The sequence below is a fragment of the Lutra lutra genome, chromosome 7, assembly GCF_902655055.1.
Source record: "Lutra lutra chromosome 7, mLutLut1.2, whole genome shotgun sequence".
Lineage (NCBI taxonomy): Eukaryota > Metazoa > Chordata > Mammalia > Carnivora > Mustelidae > Lutra > Lutra lutra.
In genome coordinates, this window is record NC_062284.1 from 93,036,101 (window position 1) to 93,061,666 (window position 25,566).

The following is a 25,566-nucleotide window of genomic DNA, read 5'->3' on the forward strand; positions in this document are numbered from 1 at the left end:
GGGCTGCAAGATTGGTTCAACATCTGCAAATCAATCAATGTAATACAATACATTAATAAAAGAAAGAACAAGAACCATATGATACTCTCAATAGATGCTGAAAAAGCATTTGACAAAGGACAGCATCCCTTCCTGATCAAAACTCTTCAAAGTGTAGGGATAGAGGGCACATACCTCAATATTATCAAAGCCATCTATGAAAAACCCACCGCAAATATCATTCTCAATGGAGAAAAACTGAAAGCTTTTCCGCTAAGGTCAGGAACATGGCAGGGATGTCCGTTATCACCACTGCTATTCAACATAGTACTAGAAGTCCTAGCCTCAGCAATCAGACAACAAAAGGAAATTAAAGGCATCCAAATCAGCAGAGAAGTAGTCAAAATATCACTCTTTGCAGATGAGTTGATACTATATGTGGAAAACCCAAAAGACTCCACTCCAAATCTCCTATAATCTGTACAGGAATTCAGTAAAGTGTCAGGATATAAAATCAATGCATAGAAATCAGCTGCATTTCTTTATACCAACAACAAGACAGAAGAAAGAGAAATTAAGGAGTCAATCCCATTTACAATTGCACCCAAAACCATAAGATACCTAGGAATAAACCTAACCAAAGAGGCAAAGAATCTATACTCAGAAAACTATAAAGTACTCATGAAAAAAATTGAGGAAGACACAAAGAAATGGAAAAATGTTCCACGCTCATGGATTGGAAGAAAAAATATTGTGAAAATGTCCATGCTACCTAAAGCAATATACACATTTAATGCAATCAATCCCTATCAAAATCCCATCCATTTTTTTCAAAGAAATGGAACAAATAATTCTAAAATTTATATGGAACCAGAAAAGACCTCAAATAGCCAAAGGAATATTGAAAAAGAAAGCCAAAGTTGGTGGCATCACAATTCCAGACTTCAAGCTCTATTACAAAGCTGTCATCATCAAGACAGTATGGTACTGGCACAAAAACAGACACATAGATCAATGGAACAGAATAGAGAGCCCAGAAATGGACCCTCAACTCTATGGTCAACTAATCTTCAACAAAGCAGGAAAGAATGTCCAATGGAAAAAAAGACAGTCTCTTCAACAAATGGTGTTGGGAAAATTGGACAGCCACATGCAGAAAAGTGAAATTGGATCATTTCCTTACACCAAACACGAAAATAGACTCAAAGTGAATGAAGGACCTCAATGTGAGAAAGGAATCCATCTAAATCCTTGAGGAGAACACAGGCAGCAACTTCTTCGACCTCAGCCACAGCAACTTCTTCCTAGGAACATCGCCAAAGGCAAGGGAAGCAAGGGCAAAAATGAACTATTGGGATTTCATCAAGATCAAAAGCTTCTGTACAGCAAAGGAAACAGTTAACAAAACCAAAAGACAACGGACAGAATAGGAGAAGATATTTGCAAATGACGTATCAGACAAAGGGCTAGTATCCAAAATCTAGCTTAAGCCTTCTTACAAACTATAAGAGACTCAATCTCACAAAACAAACTGAGGGTTGCTAGGGGGAAGGAGGGTGTGGAGAAGGTGGTGGACATTGGGGAGGGTGTGTGCTCTGGTGAGTGCTTTGAAGTGTGTAAACCTGGCGATTCACAGACCTGTACCCCTGGGGCTAATAATACATTATATGTTTATAAAAAATTTAAAAATCATTAAAAAATGATAAATGTAATGAATCAATCCTTTTTGCCTATTTACCTACATGCTTATAAGTGGAAAACATTTTCACGTTATGCTTCTCCAACTCTTCTATTTATTCATTTCCCATAGGTATTTATAGTGTATGAGGCAAAAAAAAATGTTGTCTTAAAAATTAGTATTTTTCTATTTATACCTCCACTATGATTAATTATTCCTATCTCTTTTTAGTAATTTATTCAATACCATGTGCTCATCAATTTTCCAGGTAATACATCATCTTATAAATTGATTATTTTCATCTTCAGTGATTTAAGTTGTCACTTCTTTGACAAGGATGTGGAGAAAGAGGAACCAATGCTCTTCACTATTGGTGGGAATGCAAATCTGCAAAACAATATGGAGGTTCCTTAAAAAGTAAAAAATAGATACCCTATGATCAGCAAATGAACTAGTAGGTACTTATCCGAAGAATATAAAAATACTAACTCAAAGGGATACATGCACCCCAGTGTTTATAGCAACATTATTTACAATAGCTAAAGTACAGAAACCACCTGACTGTCCATCAACTGATGAATGGATAAAGAAGGTGGTGTATATATATGCAGTGGAATATTAGTCAGCCATAAAAAATGAAATATTGCCATTTGCAACAACATGCATGGAGGGAAAGAGTATCCCACTAAGCAAAATAAATCAGTCAGAAAATGATAAATAGCATATGATTTCACCTACATGTGAACTTTAAGACACCGAACAAATGAGCAAACAGAAAAAGAGAGAGGAAAGCAAAGAAACAGACTTGTAACTATAGAGAACAAATAAATGGTTACCAGGGGGGAAGTTAAATAGCTGATAGAGCTTAAGGAGTACATTTGTTGGGATAAGCGCCGTGTTGTATGAAGTGTTGAATCACTATATAGCATACGTGAAACTAATATTACACTGTATGTTAACTGGAATTTAAATAAAAACTTAAAAAGAGTAAACCTAGCAGAAAATTTTTAAAAAGACAAGTAAGATTAAATTCAAGTAGAAAATATGAAAAATAAATAATTTTCCTCAGCACTCACAATTACTTGAAAAAATAAAACAATCCTATTATTAGTTTCATCTATGGTCATGCATTATACTAATTACTAAATACAGTTATGAAGCATTACACACACCTAAACAGACAACTAGCTCAAAAGTTTAGTACAATTGCAAAAGTTTAGTACAAAGCTGAGTGAAACTAAGTCAGTAAATTGTTTTATCATTTCAAGACACAGTATTAGTACCCTAGAAGGAAATTAAATTAAATGTATTAATTTAGGTTCTCTTTACAATTCTGTAGTGAACAATTTATCCTGTAATGGTCTTCTAAAGTATTAATATCTGTCAGTGAATTTCAATAAGCTTAAATTTCTATAAATATGCTAAGACAGATGTAATTAAATATGTAACAATCATTTGTTTAATGCCTGCCTACTTGACAACAAGAGAAAACAAACATTTGCTTTTATTTCTCCTGAGCATTTAATGAATAGTATCGAATAAATGAGTAAATGATTGATTGGATTAATGTATATTACAATGTCTGATTTAAGTCAAATTTCCTACCTACTGGTAATATCACATTCTTTATCAAAAATTTATTCTTCAGGATACAATGATACACAACTTCATCACAAATTTGTTCTAATGATTTTTTTCCTGCTTCAGTCAGGTGATCCAGAATATGTTTATATAATTTTTAAGATTATCATCAAAATTAAAACACAAATATAAAATCACTTGAAGGGAAAACTTGAAAATCCCCAAGAATAAACACCTAAGAGTCAGTCAACTCCAGCATGGGAAATATAATAAAAGAAAGTTCAATGCTATAATAATTGAAATTGAAGACAATGACAAGTCAGGAAGAGAGATATTTAAAAGAAGTCACTGTTCCCAAATCACACTGAGCAGTAATCAACTCTTCAGCCATTTATAATATCAGCTCTGCTCTACAAACTTCTAATACATGCTAGTATACAAGGTATATAAATATACATAGTAAATACATACATTTAAAAGAAATGGCTCTGGGCATTTAGTCCTATTTCCTTCAATTCACCTACATATATGTGAAGAAGACACTCTTTTCTTTATCATGTGAAGACTATTCTCTCACTCACTAGTGGACACAACCCTTACTAATAGCATGGTCTGCATAGTCTAGCAAAAGGGTGGATTAGTAAAAACACAGGAGGAAGAGGAGAGGACAGAAAATGTCTGCTAAACTTCTACCAAACACAAAGTTCCATAACAGTTACTTTTAAGTAACTAAAAGAGAAGTTTGCAAAAGTTTAGTACAAAGTACTAAACAGTACAAATAGTTCATTCAAGCTCACCCATAGGTAGGCTAATAGTATCTTTTTCTATTCCTTTCTTGTAGCACATTGCCCTAGTCTAAAAAATAGTTTTTTGTAGGTAGCAGCACAAAGCCTAAAATCACAGGGTTGCTACACAAGCCAATGGCAATGCAAGGTTAGAGTCCTCCCTATTGGTCACCAAAGCAGCAAAAATCAGGATGTGATCATGGAATTTCAATGAAAAGCTCAGGGTGGTTCCTGGTAGCTTAGTTTATATACAACAAAGAGAGGTGAAAATGCTTGTCAAGTTAGAGCCGATACTAAAGATATGTGAGTATTGAAAAAAATAAACAGGGACAACTGGATGGCTCAGTCAGTTAAGCATCTGTCTCAGGTTTCCTGAACTCAATCAAGGCCTGCACTGGGCTCCACTCTGGAAGTGGAAACTACTAAAACAGAGAAAAAGAAAGAGAAAAAGAAAAAGAAAGAACTCCATGGCATAGGGGGGAAAAAGGTATTTATACCAAAGAAAGACTGCATGTTTTTGTTTTTTAACAGTGAATGCAGCTGTGTGAAGCTAGACCAAATGTGTGCACTAATAAAATGAAAATCTCGGGCACCTGGGTGGCTCAGTGGGTTAAAGCCTCTGCTTTCCGCTCGGGTCATGATCCCAGGGTCCTGGGATCGAGCCCCGCATCGGGCTCTCTGCTCAGTGGGGAGCCTGCTTCCTCCTCTCTCTCTGCCTGCTTCTCTGCCTACTTGTGATCTCTGTCTGTCAAATAAATAAATAAAATCTTTAAAAAAAAATGAAAATCTCTTCATGGTATTTTAAAAAACTGTACTTACACAAATAAGTTTGGAGGTGGTTTGTTACACTTCAATAGATAACTGAAACAGGAAACTGTAACTGAAAGATAGTCTATACCAATACTAAAGAGATTGAAAAAAAAAAGAGGTAGAAAATATGCAATAAGAAACAATACAAGTAGGGACTCCTGGGTGGCTCAGTGGGTTAAGCGACCAACTCTAGGTTTCAGTTTACGTCATAACCTCAGGGTCGTGAGATCAAGCCCCACGTCGCACATCCATTCAGCATGGGGTTGGCTTGAGATTCTCTACCCCTCCCCTTGCTCACCCTCCTGCACCCTTGCTCACACAAGCACTCTCTCTCAAATAAATAAATAAATAAAATCTTAAAAAAAAAAGAAAGAAAAAAATACAGTTAAATTCTAACGAGCGGAGTACTTTAATTTTTCAGATGAAAGACACTGCCTTGTACCAAGCATAATTAATGAAAAGAGACCAACACTAAACATATCCTTTTTTTTTCTTTTCTAATTTCAAAAATAAAGAAAAATCCTAAATTTAGTTTCAAAGGGAAAATATTTCAATTTAAAAATTAACCCATCCAATCTAATAGTCTCACTTGAAAGTAAGTGAATGAAATGCTCAGGCATGCAAGTACTTAAGGGAGTATAGGAAATACACTCTTCGCATATAGTTTTCTGAAAAAAAATATTCAAAGACATATCTAAACCAAAGAACTGATCAAAATAATTACGAGAAAATAAACATAAAATAAAAATAAAACTTTTTAGTTAGAATGCCTTTTATAAGTTGAGATTACTACTAGGTATTTAGTGAAACAGGCAAACACATGCACAGGACAATAGGTAGTCAAAGAGAAAATCCAAAAGCATAATGTTTTTGTTCCTCAGTATTAAATTCTCTACTAAGACAGACCAGATTGAATGTACTCAATATTTTCCCTAGAAGAGGACATCTAACCTCATCTTCCAGGAAAAAGCTACCACCTTTTTCTCCTTCCCTTCCCAATGTACTGGGATATTAGAATTTGAAACTGAAATTATCTCCAGTTTCATTACTTAACTGAATGAAAATTCAGATGTAAAGGACAAATATCAATTAAGCTCACTGAAAAATTAAATACATGATTCCTTGTTTAGAGAAAGTTAAAAAGCTCCACAAGGCACTGGAAGAAAAAGAATGATTACCAAGAAGTGAAGACATTCAGTAAGCTTATCTCCTATACAAAGGAAGGATTTTTTGTTGATGTTGTATGTGCAAATCGAAATCAGAGATTTCTTGTAAGGAAATACAGGATCTTGATATTTTGTTACTGTGAATTTATTATTAAATTATTAAGAACTAACTATAAAAAGATAATTTGATTATGATTAATCTATGATTTGGGAAAGTAGTTTACCTCATAATATAATACTTGTCTAACTTCCAGGGGAGAAAAGGAAGTTCAATGTACTTATCTAACAATCAAATCTAGTGTTTCACAAGATGTTTCCCCATAACATGTGAATAAATATTCAACAGAAAAATAAAATATTATTTTGGAAAATTTACACAGCTATTATTATGCTAATACAAGCACACATTATCTTCAAGGCCTTTGCATTTGCAATTCTTTTTTTTTTTTTAAGTTCCAGTATAGCTGATGTAGAGTATTATATTAGTTCCAGGTGTAAATATAGTGATTCAACAATTCCATACATCACCCTGAGCTCATCACAAGTGCACTCCTTAATCCTCATCCTCTATTTCGCCCATCCTCCCAACTACCTCCCTGGTAAGCATCAATTTGTTCTCTATAGTTTCTTGACTTGTCTCTTTCTCTCTTTTTTTCTTCCTTTGCTCATTTGTTTTGCTTCTTAAATACCACATACAACTGAAATCATATGGTATTTGTCTTTCTTTCTCTGACTAACTTATTGCAATTCTTTATTGGGAAAGCTCTTCATAGAAGGGAATGATGCATAGAATTTCCAAAATCTATTTGACAAAATATTTTCTTCAAAAGATGTTAAAATGTCTTAAATAGCATTCCATGGAACCCATGCTTGAAATGCTGCCATAAAGATCTTAAGTATTATACAAACTCATGCAGTGGCTTCCACCACCATTTCAACATACCAATAGCATACAATAATAATCAAAAAGTGTGAAAGTTGTATCTGTTTGTTCACGGATACATTTAAGTGTTTACAAAATTGCCTAGCTCAAAAATAGCAGTTGAGCAATTAACCAAAGGGAATACAGACTAGTAACTTTAATTTGAACCATTTTAGTACTTCAGTGAGGAGTCACCCATTATTAAATAATTAATAGAATACACAGACTCTTAAAAAGGAAATATTAGCAACAATACACACTTTTTAAGAACTGACATCATACAAGAACATACTGGCTTCAAGCCCTTTGCATTTGTATCTCCCACTCCTTGGAAAGCTTTTCCTCTATACAGTTGCATGGCCCATTCTCAAGTTTTCCCTGATCTAAAAGTCACTTTGTCAGAGGCCTTTCTGACACATTTTGTAAAAGAGCAACCACCCCACCCATTCTTCACCTTCCCTTTACCCTTTACTCAGTTTTAAGATCTTTACACCACCTGACACACACTGTTTGCTTTCTGTTGCCTCTTTACAAGAATATAAACTTCAGAAGATAAAGACAGTTATTTTGTTCAGTGATCTAATACTAGGACACGGGGTACTGCCAGCACATAGAAGGCATTCAATAAATATTTGTTAAAGAATAGGTTAATAAATGAGTATTTTAAATGTCTAATGGAAATACAACTTAGATACAGCTTTTTTTTAAAAGCTCTAAATTGTGTTAAGAAGTAAAAAGAAAAGAAACTTCTTACAGTATAACTTCACAGATTTCATTCTTAGTATTCAAAAGTATGCACAACCAAAAAAAATGGGGCAAGGAAAATTTTCGAAAGACAATTCAGTACAAAAGAAATAAGGAATAATCCATAAAAATGTAAAGATTATCAAATTCAAAAACAATAAAAAAACATGAATTGGAATGAGATAAAAAGTCTTCTACTTTTTACTTCAGAAATAAATTTGTTGTTTAAAAAAAATGTAGTTTTGGCAAGCCTGTGATGAAAGAGAGGCTCTTATGCAACTGATGGCAGTATAAACTTACATAAAACATTTCTGGATAAAAAATTTCTAGAAAAAAAATTTCTCTTAGCTTTGGTTTAGTATTTCCACATATTGATTTAACCAGGAAAAAAAATAAGAGATGCCTGTACCTAAAGAATTCCAGTTATATCAATAAAATAGTAAAACATAAAGAATAGTAAATAATAAAATAGTAATAGTAAAACATATAAAATAAATTAAATGTTCATAGCAGGATGTCTTAATCTGCTTGGGCTACCATAACAAACTACCATAGATTCAGCATTTTGTTAAGACAAATAGAGAAATTTATTTCTCATAGTTCTGGAGACTGGAAGTTTAAGATCAAGGTGCAACCAGGGGTGGCTTCTGGTGAGACTCTCTCCTTAGCTTGCATGTTGCTTTCTCACTGTGTCCTCACATTGCCTTTCCCCTGTGGAAAGAGAATAGTTTCTGATGTTTCTTCCTCATAAAAACATGGTAGTCCTACTAAATTAGGTCCCCACTCTTAGGACCTCAAGTTAAACTTAGTTATTTCCTTAAAGGCCCCATCTCAAAATACAGCCACACTGGGGGTTAGACCTTCAACATACTGGGGCAGGGTGGCAGGGTGGGGGGGATGGGACATAGTTCAGTCCATAAGGAGAATGGCTAAATAACTCCCTATATAATCACAAAATGAACTATTATGCAACTATCAACAAGGACTTAATGAGAAGATTTAATGACCTAATAAACATTATCTGTTATGATTAATGAAGAAATTAGTTTAAAAAGATAAAAATAATCTCAAATTGTTTAAAGTAGCTCATATTTTTAAAAACTTAATATGAAGCATATTTAGGAAAGCTCTATTAAATTGGTTCTTAATCTATTGGAAAGGATTTTGCCTACTTTTATCTCATGCCGTCTTTAATGTATGTGCAAATAGCTGCTAAATAGTAAAGTGCTATTTGAATTATTTTGTCTATCTAAAATACATGAACAAAACTATTTCCAACATTTTAAAATAAACAGTGGAAAAGATTTAAGTTGGCATCCTGTACAATACTGTACAAGCAAATGAAATTTACACAGCTAAGCCTCTCAGACCTTCTGCATTGGTTTGACATAAGAATCGATTCCATTTACCATAGCACCAAGAACCACAAGATACCTGGGAATAAACCTAACCAAAGAGGTAAAGAACTATGAGCTTAATATATCAACATACTCCAAAATATTTACACAGGAAAACTGATGCTATAATAAATTATATTCTCCCTCACAGCTTTTTTATCAAAGCATTTTATCAAAGCATTTTATCAAAGCATTTATCAAAGCATTTTATCAAAGCATTTTATCAAAGCATTTATCAAAGCATTTTATCAAAGCATTTATCAAAGCATTATCCATGAGCAATGTCTAGATCAAAAAAGGGAAATGCACCTATACCTCCTTCGCTTAGAAAAAATATGAAGTTAGTAATTGTCTCCCAAAGATTAACAGACTGAGATAATATGAGAGAGGGAATTCATCTGTCCCTAAAGTTTTCTAATTTATTTTATTTATTTTATTATCTTTACAGCTTTGGGGGGCTTATCTTGGATAAAGAGAGTATAAATATAAGTTTGGAATACTTCACTTGTTAAATCAGAAGCCTGTCAAAGGTACCAAATGAAGTACTTTTGTTCTTATAGCCAGAATTCAGAGGCACAGAGGGTGTATAGCTCAGTGGTAGAGCATTTGACTGCAGAATTCAGAGGCACAACATGAAGGCCAGGTAACTCCATGTTCCTAGCCCTTAAAGAGAAAAAGGTAGTGAGAATACAAAGAGTTTAGAGTAAGAGTGGTACCATGAAGAAATCTGTTTACAAAGTGAAAAGAAGAGCAAGAAAAAGTGTCCTCATTTGGATGAAATAAAGAACTATTCATTTGCAGAGCCAAAGCTAACTAAATACTTAAAAATAGAAACACAACTTTATTGAAGTAACAATATGAAATATATGACAGATTCTTGCCTTCCTTAACCAAATTAAATTTATAGATGATGTATTTTTTAAACCAATTACTTAAATGTTAAAGTCACAAAGGAGCATACAGTTAACATTTTTAGTAATTTTATTATTACTACTGGCATTAGTCTAAATCATGTAATTAGCAGTATATGCTCAAATAAAACAAAATATGTCCTTTTTTATTATATTGAGCACAAGCTGCCATAAATGTATGTTCACATACATACACAAAGCGATTTATGTTTCCCTAATTGAGATTTTTCTGAATTTAAGGAGAAAATGATTTAATGATGGAAGATGTTTTTGCCACTGTGGGCCTTAAGCTACAAAATGGTATTATATTTTTATTGCGGTGAATAGTATATCAGTTACAAAGAAAGATTACACATATACTTATTTATTCACATATAAAGTACTTTATTGCATGCCTACACTATTTTAGGCAATGGGGATAAATTATATACTAAACAGCCACGATCACTACCCTCAGAAGACACAGTATTAAATTGACCTGAGTGAAAATTAACTCTCTCACAATGTACCCAGAAATTCAAAATATTCTCAAATAAAATCTCAACAGAATTTTTATGGAATATGAAAATCTAATTGTATAGCTCATGTGAAAAAATATTAGCAAGTACAGTCAAGAAAATATTGGCCCATCTGTTGTTAAAATATATAGTTACTATAAATAAAACAGTATAAACTAGCACAGAAATTGACAAAGATGTAAAGAGAGCAAAGTATAAATTCCATGAAAAAGCAAAAAACACATACACAGAACTATATTCTAAATAAAGCTGGCAGACATTGACACAAATGGGGAGACAAAGATCATTTAATAAATTATATTGGACAATCTGGTATCCATTTGAAAATCATCTGAGACACCTGACCACCCTACATCTTACACACACACACACACACACACACACACACACACACACACACGAAATTGATTAAAAGGTTAAATATTAGGGAGTGAGCACTGGGTGTTATATGCAACTAATAAATCACTGGACACTACATTAAAAACTAATGATGTACTATATGTTGGCTAACTGAACATAATATAAATAAATAAAGTAATTATTATTAAATATCAGAAGTCAAATATTTTAATTTTATCAAGGTAGAAATAAACTTTCTAAGCAAAAACAAAAACTTAAGTGATGTATATGAAAAGACTGATTTTTTTTCAGTGTTCCAAGATTCATTTTTTAATGCACCACATCTAGTGCTCCATGCAATATGTGCCCTCCTTAATACCCACCACCAGGTTCACCTAACCCACCACCTCCTTCCCCTCCAAAACCCTCAGTTGGTTTCTCAGAGTCCACAGTATCTCATGGTTTGTCTCCCCCTCTAATTTCCCCCAATTCACTTATCCTTTCCTTCTCCTGATGTTCTCCATGTTATTCGTTATGCTCCACAAGTAAATGAAACCCTATGATAATTGACTGTCTCTGCTTGACTTATTTTACTCAACATAATCTTCTCCAGTCCCATCCATGTTGATACAAAAGTTGGGTATTCATCCTTTCTGACAGAGGCAGGATATTCCATTGTATATATGGTCCATATTTTCAAAACAAAGAGGCAACACATGGAATGGGAGAAAAACATTCTGATACTACAGACAAAGCGCTGATATCCAAAATCTATAAAGAACACCTTAAACTCAACACTCAAAAAAACAGATAATCACACCAAAAATGGGCAGAAGACATGAACAGACATTTTCCCAAAGATATACAAATGGCTAACAGATGCATGAAAACCTGTTCATCATCATTAGTCATCATGGAAATTTAAATCAAAACCATATTGAGATACCACCTTACACCAGTCAGCATGGCAAAAATTAACAAGACAATAAACAACAATTGGAGAGGATGTGGAGAAAGGGAGACTATCTTACACTGTTGGTGGGAATGCAAGTTGGTGCAGCCACTTTGTAAAACAGTGTGGAGATTCCTTAAGAAGTTAAAAATAGAGCTACCGTATGACCCTGCAATTGCACTACTGGGTATTTACCCCAAAGATACTAATGTAGTCAAAAGAAAGGTCATGTACCCCAATGTTCATAACAGCAATGGCCACAATTGCCAAACTGTGGAAAGAGGCAAGGTGCCCTTCAACAGATGAATAGATAAAGACTCAGATTTTAAACCTCAAAAATTTTAAACTTATCTACTACAAAAGAAATAAAACAGAAAACTGACTGAAATTCCCGCTAATCATGACATGTTAGAGCCTCACCTGAAACCTATTATAATTACAGAAAAAGTATTTGTTTCAAGAGGGGGGAGGGGGAAAAACTACAAGGATAATTAAAACTAAAATTGGAAAGAAGAAAATAATTGACAAGAAACACAAACTTTTGAAGCTTGAACCCACGTGGAACAGTAAAAACAGATTTGGTTGACTTGAAAAAACACACACATAAGCACCTGAATTGGTGAAAGGAGAAAGCTAATCTTGAGTCTCAGCAGAAGACTCAAGAAATCAGAAAGAAACAAGAATCAGGAGTGGTTATAGAGGACATAATTTATCTTTTTCCAAAACTCAAAAGTAAAGAATTCAATATTCTATCATTAACTATGACGTTAGCTGTAAGTTTTAGATATATAAGCTTGAGGAATTGCCTCTGTTTTTCTGGCTTGCTGAGAGATTTTTACCACATATGAATATTGAAATTATCAAATTCTTTTCCTGTACCTACTAGATCATCCTATCACTTTCCTCTTTTATTATTAATGTGGCAAATGAACTGATTTTCAAATTTATCCCAACCTCCCTTCCTATAATAAACCCCACTCAGTCATGATATATTTGTTTAGTATGTTATTGAATTTAAACTAATATATTGATTGATACAGAAAATTCCACATTAGAGCAACAAGATTTTCTTGGAAGAAAATATCAAGTATATTTAAAATTTCTCTGAAACGGAAGGATATGAATTTTCAAAATAAAAATTCCACAGAGTTCCTAACTCAAGTAATGAGAAACAAAGCCACACTAAAATTCATCATTGTGAAATTTAAGAACATGAAGATAAAGTAAATATCCAAAAAGATTTCAGAGAAGAGGTTAAAAGGCTCAAAAACAAATAAACAGGAATCAGAATGGCTTTTGACTCTTCAACAGTCAAATGGAAAAGTAAAGGACAATGGAGCAATGCTTTCAAAATATCAAAAGGTAATTAATTTTTTTTTAAGATTTTGTTTATTTATTTGACAGAGATCACAAGTAAGAAGAGAGGCAGGCAGAGAGAGAGGAGGAAGCAGGCTTCCTGCTGAGCAGAGAGCCCGATGCGGGGCTCGATCCCAGGACCCTGGGATCATGACCTGAGCCGAAGGCAGAGGCTTAACCCACTGAGCCACCCAGGCGCCCCACAAAAGGTAATTACTATTAACTAGGATTCTTTATCCAAACTTTTAATCAAATATGATACCAAAGAAATGGGATGATTTTGTGAAGGGAATAATCCAAGGCAACAGTTGTTTCCCCTCTATCCCATCTTTTTGTTACAGTTTATATGATGAAGAACCTGGGCCATTTAACCTCTAGCTTTTCCAGTCTGCTTTGTGCTAATTGTATACTCATGGTGCAGTTGAAAATGTTTTCTGAATTTCCTGCAAATTGACATCTGGATTTAAATGTTTGACCACGGGGCACCTGGGTGGCTCAGTGGGTTAAGGCCTCTGCCTTCGGCTCAGGTCATGATCTCAGGGTCCTGGGATCGAGCCCCACATTGGGCTCTCTGCTCAGCAGGGAGCCTGTTTCCCTCTCTCTCTCTCTGCCTGCCTCTCTGCCTACTTGTGATCTCTCTCTCTCTGTCAAATAAATAAAATCTTTTAAAAAAATAAAAAATAAATGTTTGACCACATTCAGATTCAATCCCTTTGAGGAAAAGAAAGTGCTTCCACTAGGTTCTATCATCAGGAAGCACATACTATCTAGTTGCTTGCTTTTTTTTTTATGTTGGCAGAGGTGGATGCCTAGGACTAGATCCACTAATTCAATTCAGTGAGGTTATAAAAAGGTGATTTTCTAATTCTATCATTTTTTTCATGTAGTAGCTGTAATGATTTTTTAATGAAGCACTTCTCTTTTTCTTTGTGGCTACCTAGTGGAATGGTTCTTATGGAAAAAGCAAGATCAATGCTCAGTTCTTTCTCTTATTTAATGAGTTTTCAAGAAAATGAATTTTTTTTCCTCTCATCTTCAAAATATGACCAGTTGGCATGTTTTAAAATATCATTTTAAACTTAAGGATTAAAAAAAAAGCTTTATGAGTTTAAATTCAATCTAATTCTTATCTTTTTTTTTTTTCCACCTCAAATTGCTCAATCTTCAGCTACTGGAGGATTCACTAACTCCTAAATCTTTTTGGTATAGCCAGAGTATTTTTGATAGCTACCTTGACACCCAAAAAGTCAAGATTTTTTAGGTTCATCTGTTACATTACCTGCTCTAACATCAGTCACCTGTTCAAGAAGCCATAGCCCCTTATAATGGGAAGTGATATTTCAAGCTGGCAATTAGTGTGCAAGGCATGCTCATTGCTACTGGTTTGGTCATTGTTTCCTTTTCAGTGGATAGAACAGGATACAGATAAGTACAGACACTCAGATGGTGACAGATACAATACCTAATGAGTAAATAGTATTTTCAGTTCAAATGCATCTTCCTTACCCTATACCTTCTTTCTTCCATACTGAGGCTCATGACTGTTAAGAACACAGATGATGAGATTAGGATACTCCTAATTACTTGTCTATTTCACACCATAGTAAAAATATAAATGCTTCAGATATAATAACAGTACCACCACTATTATAAATAATTAAAGCAGTTGTAATTTTTTGCTATGCCACTGTTATTCCTTCCCCATTTTTATAATTACATTTATATTGTCAAATCATGTATCCACTACATATTACATATTATAATATCCTACTCTTCAAATGTTCATTTGACCTTAGTTTTACTAAGAAGCATACATTTTATGGTCATGTCCAATCTTACATGCCTGTCTCAATTCATTCAGATACTCTGAAATTCACTTTGTAGTAGATTCCTTAGAAATAACTCTGGGAGGGAGAAATCAAGGTGGCAGGGGAGTAGAACACCTTAGTTTCATCTTGTCCCAAGAACTCAGGTAGCTAGCTATCAAATCATTCTGAACACCTGTGAACTCAACAGGAGATCTAAGAAAGGAATAACTGCAACTCTACAAATACAAAAGCAACCAATTTCTGCAAGGAAGGAGGTGTGGAGAAGTGAATCCAAGATAATATATAGGAAGATAAACTATGGGGGGAGGGAAATTCTGTAAGCTGGCTACCAGAAAGTGATACAGCAGCACAGCACAAAATCAGAACTTTTAGAACTCTGCTCTAGTGAGGGATGTCCTAGCCTGAAATATGCTCGGGTGGTTAAGAGGTGAAGAATCCTAGGAAGTACAGTGTAGTCTCATGATCCCTGGGGTCACAGGAAGACTGAGGATACCTGAGTACAGCAGAGTTCCCTGGGATGGGAGTGAGAAAGCCAGCTGCAATGAGCCTAGGAGAGAGTTCTCAGCTCAGTTGCTATAAACCACAAACCATAGCATGGTCTGGTGACTGCTCTCCAAGCAAGGGCCCAACAAGTGGCAGAACTGGTGAGACATCCCACTTCCTCCCTGGGGAGGAGCAGCACAGGAGAGGATCACAGGAGTTTGCAAGGTTTGGAGACTTGAAAAAGGATTGTGTGCCTGAGATACAAATGCTCAATCACTGGTTGAGTGAACATGGAGTGCATCAGGAGACCAGGGAGACAGCAGTTATTGACTGCTTTTCCCTAAGTTTCACTGAGGAGTAGTTCACTGAGGGTCCCAAGCTTTTGGTACTGAGGTTAGAGATGGAGGGGCCTCCATTTTCATTCTCATTCTCATCCTCTAATGCTGCGTGAAGGAAGAGCAAGACAGCAGAAGAGCAGGATCACCCACAGCATCACAAAAAGACCAGGAGTGTCTGAGTCCAGCAAAGCTCACAGGTATCAGAGCTGTGATGCCAGCTGCAGAGAGATTGCTGAGGAGGGGACTCTCAAGTCAGGGTTACCTTAAACTATGATCCAAGGCACATTCAGGCCACTGCTCTTTGGGCAGAGACCCCACAAGTAGGAGATCCAGGGAGACCCCTTCTTCCTTCTTCCTCTGGGAGTGGTGCTGCAGGAATGGGCTGTAGGAATCTGCTGGGTTTGGAGACTCCAAACGGGTCTGTGCACCCGAGATAGGCATGCTAGGTCACAGGCTGGAGGAGCTCAAAATGTGGCCAGAGACCAGGGAAATGAGAGGGATTGACTGCTTTTATCTGAGAGCACACTGAGGAGTAGGGCCGTGAGCTCTTGGCTTCTAAGTGGCCAGATACTGGGAGGCTGCCATTTTCATTACCATTCTCCAAAGCTGTATGGAAAGCATACATGGAACAAAAGCTCCCAAGACCAAGCAATTAATTAGCCTGGCCCTGGGCAAGGGTGGTGTAATTCCACCTCAGGCAAAGACATTTGAGAATCACTGCAATAGGTCCCTCGCCAGAAGATCAGCAAGAATATCCAGCCAAGACCAAGTTCACCAATCAATGAGAACTGCTGAACTCCAGAGCTGGGGAAAGCAACAAATAAAATTCATGGCTTTTTATCCCATGATCCTTTAGTTTTTCAAAGTTATTTTTTTAACTTTATTTTTTCTTATTCTATTTTTTAAATCTTTCCTCTTTCCTATTATAAAGTTTTTTAACCATTTTACCTTATTAATACCTGTTTAAAAATCTTTTTTCATTTTCATTGTTTAGTCCTATTTTAACCCTTCATTGTATTTAACCTTATTTTTGGTATACATATAGGGTTTTTTTTTTTCTTTAAAATGTTGGGATACAATTACTTCTAAAGATCAAAATATACACTAAATCTAGTATATGGCTTTGTTCTATTCTCCAGGCTAATCACATTTTTTCTTCTTTTTTTTTCTGTTTTCAACCAACTTCTTATCAATTCCTTTTTTAGAATCTTTTTTTAATTTTCATCTTTACAATCATATTCAAATCTTTCAACATTCTGTATAAATATAAGCTTTTTTTTTCCTTAAAATTTTGGGAGGTAGTTTCTTCTAACAGACCAAAATACACCCAAAATCAAGTGTGTGGCTCTGTTGAACTTACCAGTCTCATATATATATGTATATATTTTTTTCTTACTTTTCTCCCTTTCTTCTCCCCCCAGCTTCAGGTCTCTTCTGATTTGGCTAGTGTATATTTCTCTGGGGTCATTGTTACCCTATTATTATTTACTTCTCTCACTCATCTATTTTTATCTGGATACAATGAGAAGGTAGAAAAACTCACCAAGGGTGGGGGGGAGAACAAGAGGCAGTACCAATGACTAAGGACCTAATCAATACAGACATTAGTAATAGGTCAGAACTAGAGTTCAGAATGATAATTATCAAGGTGCTAGCTGGGCTAAAAAAGGGCATGGAAGATATTAGAGAATCCCTTTCTGGAGAAATAAGAGAACTAAAATCTAACCAACTTGAAATCAAAAAGCTGTTTGTGAGGAGAAATAAAAAATAGAGGCCCTTACTGCTAGGATAAATGAGGCAAAAGAAAGAATTAGTGATATGGAAGAAAAAATGGTGGAGAATAAAGAAGCTGACGAAAACAGAGACATACAACTACTGGACCACAAGGGGACAATTCAAGAGATATGTGATACCAAAAGATGAAACAATATTAGAATAATTAGGATCCCAAAAGAAGAAGAACAAGAGAGAAGGCCAGAAGGTTGATTGGAGTAAATTATAGAAGTGAATTTCTCTATTATGGCAAAGGGAACCAGCATCAAAATCCAGAAGGCACAGAGAACCCCCCTCAAAATCAATAAAAATAGGTCTCCACCCTGTCATCTAACAGTAAAACTTACAAGTCTTAGTGACAAAAGGAGAATCCTGAAAGCAACTCAGGACAAGAGGTCTATAACATACAAAGGTAGAAATATTAGACTGGCACTAGACCTATCCACAGAGACCTGGCAGGCCACAAAGGACTGGCATGATATATTCAGAGCACTAAACGAGATAAATATGCAGCTAAAAATACTACATCCAGCTAGGCTGTCCTTGAAAATAAAAGGAAAGATAAAAAGCTTCCAGGACAAACAAAACCTAAAAGAATTTGCTAACACCAAACCACCCCAATAGGAAATATTAAAGGGGTCCTCTAAGCAAAGACAGAGCCTAAAAGTAACAGACAAGAACAGAACAGTGACAATATACAGTAACAGTCGCCTCACAGGCAATACAATGGCACTAAATTCATATCTTTCAATAGTTACCCTCAATGTAAATGAGCTAAATGCCCCAATCAAAAGACACAGGGTATCAGAATGGATTAAAAAAAAAAGACCCATTGATATGCTGTGTACAAGTAACCCATTGTAGACCAAAGACACCTCCAGATTTAAAAAGAGGGAGTGGAAAACAATTTACGATGTTAATGGACATCAGAAGAAAGCGGGGGTGGCAATCCTTATATCAGATATGTTAGATTTTAAGCCAAAGACTACTATAAGAGATGAGGAAGGACACTATATCCTATGCAAAGGGTCTGTCCAACAAGAAGATCTAACAATTTTAAATATCTATGCCCCTAACATGGGAGCAGCTAACTATATAAACAAATTAATAATGAAATAAAAGAAACACATTAACAATGATACAATAATTGTAGGGGATTTGAAATGGACAGAACATCTAAGCAAAAGATCAACAAGGAAATAAGGGCTTTAAGTGGTACAATGAATCAGATGGACATCACAGATATATTCAGAACATTCCATCCCAAAGCAACAGAATACACATTCTTCTCTAGTGCACATGGAACATTCTCCAGAATAGATCACAACCTGGGTCACAAATCAGGTCCCAACTGGTACCAAAAGATTGGGATCATTCCCTGCATATTCTCAGAACACAATACTTTGAAACTAGAACTCAATCACAAGAGGAAACTTGTAAAGAACTAAAATACATGGAGGCTAAAGTGCATCCTACTAAAGAATGAATGTGTCAACCAGGAAATTAAAGAAAGATCTAAAAAATTCACGGAAACAAATGAAAATGGAAACACAACTATTCAGAATCTTTGGGGCACAACAAAAGCCATCCAGAGAGGAAAGAATATAGAAAACAAGCCTTTATCAAGAAATAAGAAAGTTCTCAAGTACACAACCTAACCCTATACCTAAAGGAGCTGGAGAAAGAACAGGAAAGAAAGCCTAAATCCAGCAGGAGAAGAGAAATCATAAAGATCAGAGTAGAAATTAATGAAATCGAAACAAACAAACAAAAAAAAAATAGTAAAACAAATCAATGAAACTAGGAACTGGTTCTTTGAAAGAATTTATAAGATTGATAAACCCCTGGCCAGACTTATCAAAGAGAAAAGAGAAAGGACCCAAATAAATAAAATCATGAATGAAAGAGGAGAGATCACAATCAACACCAATGAAATACAAACAATTATAAGAACATAGTATGAGCACCTATACACCAGCAAATTTGACAATCTGGAAGTAATGGATGCATTTCTAGAGACATATAAACTACCACAACTGAACCAGGAAGAAATAGAAAACCTAAACAGACTCATAACCAGTAAGGAGATTGAAGCAATCATCAAAAATCTCCCAACAAACAAGAGCCCAGGGCCAGACAGCTTCCAGGGGAATTCTACCAAACATTTAAAGAAGAATTAATAGCTATTCTCCTGAAACTCTTGCAAAAAATAGAAATGGAAGGAAAACTTTCAAACCCATTTTATGATTCCAGTGTTACCTTGATCCCAAAACCAGAAAAAGACCCCATCAAAAAAGAGAATTACAGACGAATATCCTTGATGAACACAGATGTGAAAATTCTCACCAAAATAATAACCAATAGGATCCAACAGTACATTAAAAGGATTATTCACCATGACCAAGTGGGATTTATTCCTGGGCTGCAAGATTGGTTCAACATCTGCAAATCAATCAATTTGATACAATACATTAATAAAAGAAAGAACAAAAACCATATGACACTCTCAATTGATGCTGAAAAAGTGCTGGACAAAGCACAGTGTCCTTTCTTGATCAAACTCTTCAGAGTGTAAAGATAGAGTGTATAAACCTCAATATCATCAAAGCCATCTATGCAAAACCCACAGTGAATATCATTCTCAAAGGGGAAAAACTGAAAGCTTTTTCCCTAACGTCAGAAACATGGAGGGATGTCCACTATCATCACTGCTATTCAACAAAGAAGTCCTAGCCTCAGTATTCAGAAAACAAAAAGAAATAAAAGGCATCCGAACTGGCAAAGAAGTCAAACTCTCATTCTTTGCAGGTGATATGATACTTTATGTGGAAAACCCAAAAGACTCCACTTCAAAACTGCTAAAATTCATACAGGAATTCGCTTAAGTCTCAGGATATAAAATCAATACATAGACATCAGTTGCATTTCTATACACAACAGCAAGACAGAAGAAAGAGAAATTAAGGAGTTGATCCCATTACAACTACACCCAAAACCATAAGATATCTAGGAATAAACCTAACCCAAGAGCCAAAGAATCTGTACTCAGAAAACTATAAATTACTCATGAAAGAAATTAAGGAAGACCCAAAGAAATGGAAAAATGTTCCACGCTCATGGATTAGAAGAACAAATATTCTGTAAGTGTTTATGTTATCTAAAACAATATACACATTTAACGAAATCCCTATCAAAATACCATCCATTTTTTTTTCAAAGAAATGGAACAAATAATCCTAAAATTTGTATGGAACCAGAAAGAACCCGAATAGCCAGAGGAATGTTGAAAAAGAAAGCCAAAGTTGGTGGCATCACAATTCCAGACTTCAAGCTCTATTACAAAGCTGTCATCATCAAGACAGTCTGGTACTGGCACAAAAACAGACACATAGATCAATGGAACAGAATAGGGAACCCAGAAATGGACCCTCAACTCTATGGTCAACTAATCTTCAACAAAGCAGGAAGGAATGTCCAATGGAAAAAAGACAGCCTCTTCAACAAATGGTGCTGGGAAAATTGGACAGCCACATGCAGAAAAATGAAATTGGATCATTTCCTTACACCACACATGAAAATAGACACAAAATGGATGAAGGACCTCAATGTGAGAAAGGAATCCATCAAAATCCTTGAGGAGAACACAGGCAGCAACCTCTTTGACCTCAACTGCAGCAACTTCTTCCTAGGAACATCGCCAAAGGCAAGGGAAGCAAGGGCAAAAATGAACTATTGGGATTTCATCAAGATCAAAAGCTTTTGCACAGCAAAGGAAACAGTTAACAAAACCAAAAGACAACTCACAGAATGGGGGAAGGTATTTGCAAACAACATACCAGATAAAGGGTTAGTATCCAAAATCTATAAAAAGCTTAGCAAACTCAATACCCAAAGAACAAATAATCCAATTAAGAAATGGGAGAGGACATGAAAAGACACTTTTGCAAAGAAGACATCCAGATGGCCAACAGACACATGAAAAAGTGCTCCACATCACTCGACATCAGAGAAATACAAATCAAAACCACAATGAGATACCACCTCACACCAGCCAGAATGGCTAAAATTAACAAGTCAGGAAATGACAGATGCTGGCGAGGATGTGGAGAAAGGGGACCCCTCTTACCCCGCTGGTGGGAATGCAAGCTGGTGCAACCACTCTGGAAAACAGCATGGAGGTTCCTCAAAAAGTTGAAAATAGAGCTACCTTATGACCCAGCAATTGCACTACTGGGTATTTACCCTAAAGATACAAACATAGTGATCTGAAGGGGCACGTGCACCCGAATGTTTATAGCAGCCATCTCCACAATAGCCAAACTATGGAAAGAACCTAGATGTCTATCAGCAGATGAATGGATAAAGAAGAGGTGGTATATATATAAATGGAATAGTATGCAGCCATCAAAAGAAATGAAATCTTGCCATGTGCAACGATGTGGATGGAACTAGAGGGTATTATGCTTAGCGAAATAAGTCAATTGGAGAAAGACAACTATCATATGATCTCCCTCATATGAGGAAGTGGAGAGGCAACGTGGGGGTGTAGGAGGTAGGAAAAGAATAAATGAAACAAGATGGGATTAGGAGGGAGACAAACCATAAGAGACTCTTAATCTCACAAAACAAACTGAGGGTTGCCGGGGGGAGGGGGATCGGGAGAGGGTGGTGGGGTTATGGACATTGGGGAGGGTATGTGCTATGGTGAGTGCTGTGAAGTGTGTAAACTTGGCAATTCACAGACCTGTACCCCTCGGGCTAATATTACATTATATGTTTATAAAAAAAATTTTTAAATTAAAATAATAAATAAATAGATTCAAAATGGATGAAAGATGTCAATGTGAGACATGACTCCTTCAAAATCCTTGAGAATAACACAGGCAGCAACCTCTTCAACCTCAGCCACAGCAACTCCTTCCTAGAAACATCGCCAAAGGCAAGGGAAACAAAGGCAAAAATGAACTATTGGGACTTCATCAAGATCAAAAGATTTTGCACAGCAAAGAAAACAGTCAACAAAACCAAAAGACAACTGACAGAATGGGAGTAGATATTCTCAAATGACATATCAGATAAAGGGCTAGTATCCAAAATCTATAAAGAACTTATCAAACTCAACACCCAAAGAACAAAGAATCCAATCAAGAAATGGGCAGAGGACATGACACTTCTGCCAAGAAGACATCCAGATGGCCAACAGACACATGAAAAAATGCTCCACATCACTTGGCATTAGGGAAATATAAATCAAAACCACAATGAGATACCACCTCACACCAGTCAGAATGGCTAAAATTAACAAGTCAGGAAGTGACAGATGCTGGCGAGGATATGGAGAAAAGGGAACCCTCTTACCCTGTTGGTGGGAATGCAAGCTGGTGAAGCCACTCTGGAAAACAGCATGGAAGTTCCTCAAAAAGTTGAAAATAGAGTTACCCTATGCCCCAGCAATTGCACTACTGCCCTAAAGATACAAATGTAGTGATCCAATGGGGCACATGTACCTGGATGTTTATAACAGCAATTTCCATAATAGCCAAACTATGGAAAGAGCCTAGGTGTTCATCAACAAATGAATGGATAAAGAAAATGTGAGATACACACACACATACACACATATACACGCACACACACACGCACGCACACACACACACACACACACACAATGGAATACTATGCAGCCATCAAAAGAAGAAATTGCCATTTGCAATGATGTGGATGGATAAAAATTAAAAAATGAAAATAAATTAGGAAAGGTAGGTCTTTGGAAAAAACAAATCCAGTAAATTCACTAAAATATGTCCCTGTGTTAATCATTCTAGGTTGATACTCTCAGGCACAAGGTATATTCTTTCAATATTACTTTCTTTTTTTTTTTTAATTAATTTCAGTAAGGACTTATTGAATTACAGTTTTTAGTATTTGTCATATATTGCTTGCTCTGATTTTTTTCTTTAAGGACACCTATTTGCCATAGATTGCCTATTTCCCATTAGTTGTCTATTGTATTAGTGTTTTATGGCTGTTGTAAATAATATTGCAAACTTAGCCCCTTAAGCAACAGAAATTTATTCTCTCATAACTTTGAAAGCCACAAGCTTAAAATCTGTATCACTGATCCAAAATCAAGATGTTAGCAGGGCCACTGTCCCTCTGGAAGTTCTAGGGAAGATTCCTTTCCTTGCCTCTTCCAGCCTCTAGTAGCTGCTAGCATTCCTTGGCATGTGTCCACATCACTCCAATATCTATATTTATCTTTACCACATCATCTTCTGATCTGCTTATCATCAAATCTTCCCCTGCCTCCCTCTTAGATACATATATGTGATTGAGTTCAGAACCCACCCTGGTATCCTGGATAATCTTCCCATGTCAATCCTCTTCACCACATTTGCAAAAGCCCCGTTTTTATATAAAGTAGTATGTATAGGTTCCAGGGATTGGGACCTGGTACCGTTACTTTTTTTTTTGAAAGGTGGGTTGGAAGGGGAGTAGAGGGAAGGGAATAGGGGTATGATTCACTTATAATACCTGTCTTCAATAACCATTTCTTCTTAAATTTCCTCTAATCTTTATTTCTGAATTTTTTTTCTTTTGTTTCTAATTTTATTTGAAATTTTTTCTCTGAGATTTTGTAATTCTGATTTATATTGTTCCATAATGTTTTAAATTCTTTTCTTCATGGCTTTTGGCTCATTTATTTTTAAGGTTATTTGTTTTGTTTTGTTTTAGTTTTATTTATTTGTTTTTGCAAGAGAAAGAGAGAGACAGAAAGAGAGAGCATGAGCAGAGGGGAGGGGCAGAGGGAGAAGCAGACTCCTCACTGAGCTAGGAGCCCAATGCTGGACTCAAGCCAGGACGCTGATATCATAAACTGAGCTGAAGGCAAAATCTTAACTGAGCCACCCAGGCAGTCATCTTTTGGCTCATTTTTAAATAATCTGTTACAGTTTTTATCTGTTTCTTGAACATGTCTTTCCACAGAATTAAATCCTTGTAGCAATGTTCTTTTCTACTTATATGTATTTTTCTTATGGCAACTTTATCTTATATTTGATAATTTTCTGTACCTCATTTTTGTGTAAATTTCATTTTTCTACACTTTTAGGAGATTCAGTTCAAATATCTTTTCTAACATTACAAAGTCTCTTCTTTTGCTTTTTGTAGTATCAAAAATATGGCACCTTGATTTCTGAGATCTCTGACTCTGTTCTCCCTAACTTCTAATTATATATCCCCCCACTTTTTTTTTTCTTTCTGTTCCTTTTAGTTTTCATTCTACTGTCAGTACTTCCCCTGAGGGTGGAATCCTTTCTTGAAAGAAAACTACTGCCTGTGCTCTCTTGTAGGATTTTTATGGTTTCAGGTCTCACATGTAGGTCTTTAACTCATTTTGAGTTTCTTTTGGCATATGATGTAAGAAAGTGGTCCAATTTTCCCATTGCCATTTGTTGAAGAGACTGCTTCCCATTGCATATTCTTTCTTGCTTTGTCAGAGGTTAATTGATCATATAGTTGGGGGTTCATTTCTGGATTTTCTATTCTGTTCCACCAATCTATGTTTCTATTTTTGTGCCAGTTCCACACTGTCTTGATTACTACAGTTTTGTATTATATCTTGAAATCTGGGATTATAATACCTACAGTTTTGTTCTGCTTGTTCAAGATTGCTTTGGCTACTCATGGTCTTTTGTGGTTCCATACAAATTTTAAAATTATTTGTTCTACTTCAGTGAAAAATTCTGTTAGTATTTTATTTTTTTTCTGTTAGTATTTTAATAGAGATTGTTTTAAATTTGTAGATGGCTTTGAGTACTATGGACATTTTAATAATATTTGTTCTTCTAATCCATGAGTATGAAATATCTTTCCATTTGTGTCATCTTCAATTTCTTTCATCTGTTTTATAGTTTCAAGAGTACCAGGTCTTTCACCTTCTTGGTTAAGTTTATTCCTAGGCATTTTATTATTTTTAGTATAATCATAAATGGGGTTGTTTTCT